This window comes from Drosophila suzukii, chromosome 3 (genome assembly GCF_043229965.1).
Source record: "Drosophila suzukii chromosome 3, CBGP_Dsuzu_IsoJpt1.0, whole genome shotgun sequence".
In the NCBI taxonomy this organism is placed as follows: domain Eukaryota; kingdom Metazoa; phylum Arthropoda; class Insecta; order Diptera; family Drosophilidae; genus Drosophila; species Drosophila suzukii.
The window spans coordinates 20372171-20377433 of record NC_092082.1 but is presented as its reverse complement, the minus strand read 5'-3'; the positions used below and the strand labels follow the sequence as shown (position 1 = coordinate 20377433).

At 42.2% G+C, this 5263-nt stretch overlaps 1 pseudogene; it reads right to left on the bottom strand.

The window, feature by feature from the left end:
• Nucleotides 1–318: 318 nt before the first annotated feature.
• LOC139353255 (uncharacterized) lies at nt 319–946 on the bottom strand (annotated as a pseudogene).
• Nucleotides 947–5263: the final 4317 nt, after the last annotated feature.

The following is a 5263-nucleotide window of genomic DNA, read 5'->3' as shown; positions in this document are numbered from 1 at the left end:
CAGTCAAAATTATGCAATTTATGAGATGTTGGCAGGGCAGAGGGTTAACCAAAAAACACACTTGGCGCCAGTTGCGGCGAAAAGTCCTGGAAAGTCCTTTTTCCTCCTGCAACATCATATAGTTTTGCTCTTCCCGGTTTTTCGCCCCTTTCCCCATTTTGTTGGCCGTATAAATTTGCTAACCACGTACGCGACTTTGGCCCTGCAATGCGGTGCTTCTGTTTCAGCAAGCTGATTTCCTACAGCTCCTTTGTTTGGATTTTTTCCAGCTCCTCTCCCCTTTTTTTCGAATCGGAGCTGTGGCTATAACCAAATGTATTAGATTTCGCACAGATAGCACGAGTTGAGCCGCGCTGAAGCGTAAAAATGTGCGCCTATCAAGCAAATTGTATCAGCAACACGTTCGGATTGCTGCCGTGCTCTTGGTGTTGCTGCCGTGCTGTTGCTGCTGCTGCTGTTGACCTGCGCGATCTGTGGCAACATCATCTAATGTTCGGGGCAGGCCACACTTTGTCTGGTAATTCAATGCCAGCGGGCGTTTTGCCATTTCGCACCTCCTTGACTTGCAGCTACCTAAAAAAAAAGAAAAGAGAGAAAAAGGAGGGAAAAGCCCACCTGCTCCCAATGTGGCAGCAACTGTTGCAAGATCGCGCGTGCCCCCCACAAAAGCGGGATTTACGATTGCCCGCGAATAATCAGCGCAGGCGAATCGCGAACGGGCAATAAAATGCTTCCGGTGCAACAGCAACATCACCAGCAGCAGCAGCAGCAACAGCAACAACAGCAGCATGTTGCTGACGTTGGAGTGATGCATGAAGATTATCATGTGATATGTTCTAGAACGCGAACGCGTGGACGTTACAGGACCGCGGGCTCCAGGCTCCACAATCCATTTTTTGGCTGTCAGTTGGGGCAACTGCTGCTGCTGCTGCTGTGGCAGCAACATGTTGCCCGTTCGGTTGTTGTCGTTTATCAATGGCAGCTGATCGGCGATGCATTTGATGATGAGGAGTCCTCAAGCCTCCTTACAAGCGGCACATTATCTTAATGTGACTGCAAAATAAATGCGTTGAGGGGCCATTAAAATTGTCGAAGAGGTTGCCGTGGCTGCTCCATTGAGAACTAACATTTCTTGGGATTTTAGCAGCTCCTTGGCCCCATTTGTCTTGCCTTATAATGGATAAACACCTACACTGGGGGAAAAATGATTAAATTCTAGTTAATAAAGTTATATTTTTACTCAAAAGGAAACAAATGCAATAAAAGCACTAAGAATTATTTATTTCTCCATAAAATATTAATTATTAATACTTTAGAATTTTGAGGACTTAGTACTGTACTTATAATGTTGCTGAAAGCGTTTTATTAATGTTTAAATATTCTCAGTAAAGTAAAAAAAAATGATTAAAATGAAGATATTGGATATTGGAATTTTTCAAGTGAGAATAATCCTCTCATTTGTTGTCTTATTTTTTGTTTATAAATATTTTTTGAAAGAAATGGTACCTTTTTTCTAAGTGCGTTCACACATTGCGTATACGCCCCGGTCGCACCGAAAGCAATGTGTGGTCTTGTCTGGCTTATAATCTCCTTTTTGGCAGCTGGCAATTTGCTTAGCACCCGCTATGAAGATAAAGCATTTATTGTCTTGTAATATTTAATCATCGATTCGCGGCAATTTGTGCACTTGTTGCAGACACATCAGCAACAGCTACAAATGAGTCATCAATTTGGCTGCCGCCCATAAAGAGTTTTATTTTAAACTCACCCACTCGCGAGAGGGCCAACGAAAAGGGCTGAAAATAAGAAAACAAGACGGGGGAAATGATGATCAGATAAAGGCCTTGGCAATCAGCAGCGTCATAATTTTTCCAGCGATAAATGAGTTGCGATAAGCAGGGAGCGAAGGCGACTGGCAGAGGGAAAAGGCCGAGTTCGCTGTAATTAAATGTCGTCAATTAATCAAATGTCACAATAAAAATAACAGAGTATAAAAATCCTGAAATTAATATGCGTTAAAATGGAATGGCCTCAACATGGGCACAAGAGCAGCGGCAGCAGCAGGAGCAACATGGCCAGCAGCAACAATTGTGGCCAACAGCAGCAACATTCTTGGAACAGAATCAGAAAATCGTGGGAGCAATTATAATTATTTTTAATACAGCGGCGGAGCAACAGAGACAGAAAGTGAGATGCATATTTGCAGATGCATGTGGCACCACGTACATATCTCCGGGATTCTCGGGGATTCTCTGGGTGCCCGGGCCGTATTTCATGGGTTGTCTCCAGCGGAGAAGGATGAGGAGTACGTAGGGGAATGAAGGGGCAGCTGGACATCTGCGATTTTTATCGCCGCAGCGCATATAATAACAATAATTCTTAAAGTGGGGGAAGGTCAAGCGCACAATGACAACAGGCGAAGTCGCAAGAACAGCAGCTGAGACCCCGATGGGAAGGGGGAGGTTGGTAGGTTGGGAGGGGGAAGACAGACTGGTGGAGACGCTTAAACTCAGCAGCAACATTAATTTGCAGGCACGACAACAACATCAGAGCCACAGCAGCAGCACCAGAGACATTTGCATAAGGCTCTTTAGAGATGGGAGTGTGAAACAAAGTAGTTAAAACTGTGTGTAAATATAAGAATAGATTTAAACTTTGATCAGATTTTTATGAAAATATAAACATATTTAAGAAAGCTAAATTAATTACGACATTAGCATGTATGCAGTAATATTTAATATTTATTACTAAATAAATTTCTATCTTTTTTATGATTATAATGTAAGAAATTTCATCATCCGGTATATTTAACAAATTTCTATCCAATGATATTATGATTCTTATTAGGTAAACAATAAATAAAATAGATACATAATGATATAATATTAATATGGTCATTGCAATATCTTATAAAAAAAATGCGAATTTAATATTACTATATTTTCTTTATCTTAGATGCATTTTTATAGTAACGACGCTGTCCTTATAGTAGTAGATCTTAAAGTCTAGGTTTAATTTAACCTCAGGACGAGTATACCGCCCTTAAAAACTTCGTGAGATATACTCATTTTTAAAGTCTGTCCTATAATAATACCCTTGGGTATGCATACTGGAAAGATATACAAAATATGTATCCATTCATAGGCCTTTTAAGTAATCATTAAAATCAAATAAATGGAAAGTATACCTATATAAGTTCGGAAGCCTTAGATCGTGACACTAACCCATCTCTAGGTAATCTGTCCCTTTGGAGCCTGGCTGCACAAGTTGTAAAATGATATCATAATATGCGCCATCAACGGTTGCAAAATTTATAACTTATTTCGCGGAGAGAAAGGGTAAAACAGAATATGTGTGTCCTCTATAAGAAGTGGGTGAAGGGGCTGAGAAAGGGAAAGGGTTAAGCGTTGGCGGCGCCAATTTGCAGGAGAACAAGGGATCAAAAGACCCCCTACAGTAGTGCCAATGAGCTGTTAATGCGAGCGGCGAGGATTTTATTTCGTATCCCTGCATTCGCTTTAATGTTGTGGGTGATTGCGATTTGATTGTCCCGAAAGGAGCGGAGTGGCAGAGAGTGCGGAGAATCGGAGTAATGCCCCATAAGTCAGACAAATATATGGCCAAGAGTCTGGCCAAGTTATGTGGGATGTCCGGCCGTTCAGTTGGCAGCCGACTTGGGCTGTGTGTGTCAACAGCATGTCAGAATGGGACAGAGGCCTGTGGGCCACTAGACAAGTTGCAGTTCTCCTCCTCTGATTATGATTCTATTTAGCTTTTTATTATTTTATTTCTATTTCTTGGGCTGGCTGCTCTTGAACTTGGTCTGGCCCGTGGGCAGTTGTTGTTACGCTTGTCGCTTTCGAGCTGTCTGGGCGTTGCCGATAGTCAGCAGCAGCAACATCAAGAGCTGCAGCAGCAACAGCAAAAGCAACAGCAGCAACTGCAACTTAGCCATGGCAATTAATTCATAGAGGCTGGCGTTTATCACATTTGGCCGTTGAATCAATTAGCCAACAGCCAAGAATACCTACGGGTTAATCAGGCTTTATCGCACAAAGAAAGTAATTACGGTTTAATTACTCATAACCTGTAATTGTCGACTTGAAAAGCGGACTAGAAGATTAATGGTAAGTTTAAATACTTCTGAAAGTTGAAGGACACACATTTTTTGCATATTTGCTGAACAGAGCTGGTCATAAATACATGTTATTCCAAGAAAAGGAAAGTTAGTTAAGGCATTTAATTTAAAGCTTTGCCATTGGGTTAAGAGATGTGCCAAGTAATATATGCTTTCAAATATTTTTTATGAATTTTTATATTTATTTAAACACTCGATTTATCATTGTTTGAAGGCTGTCAAATTTATTTGGCTACTATAAGGCCGACTTTCTTCAGTTTTTACAGGAAGTAATTGACCCGGGACAGATTTCCCAGCTACCTCGCTAACGGGACTCCAGCGCCATCAATCTCCGCTGACAATTCCCGTCTTTGTTGCTATGTTAATGCTAATTCCTCGGGAGAAACCGGGAACAGAATGGAGTTGGAGCTGGAGTTGGCATGGGCAGGAAAAGCGACAAAGTTGCCAATGATTTAGTGGAATTTTTATGGCAAATTTATTTGCGCGCAGGAGAAAGATATTTTAATTGATTTTCTTTTCGAGTGGAGAAGCCAAAGTGTGGGAAGACAGCAGCCAGGAGGAGGAGTTGCAGTCGAAGAAAGTAAGCCGAGAGCCGCCAAATGATATATTGATTTGTGGCAATGTTATTAAATGCTCGAAGAGGCCAAACGGGGGCTGCCGCAGTAGAAGCTGCCACATCAATTTCTGGTTTCGATCGCCGCCGCCGCCGCTGCCTCATTCTTGCAGCATAATTAATGCGAAAACCAACGCACTTGATGCGTAAGGAAGGCCGAACCGAACCCAACCCAACCCAAGGCGAGGAGTTCCAGTTGCACTTGCTCCTCCGAGTAGCACTAAACCGAATCGCACCAGTGGGAGCTGCAGCCGGAGGTGGGGCACGTATCCGAGGTATTGGCATCGCAAGGATCGCTAACTGCGAAAGCAACTGGAAACAGCTCCCCACGCAACGCAGCGGCAGACGCAGACGCAGACCTCAAGGCAGACCAGAATGCACTGAAAGAAATAGTTACAGGAATATATGTTCTAAAAAGACTGAAGGAAACATGTTTTACCAAAGATTATTGTCATTACAAGTTATAATAAAATATCTTTTAAGTCTAAAACATTACCCAAAGAGTCTATAAA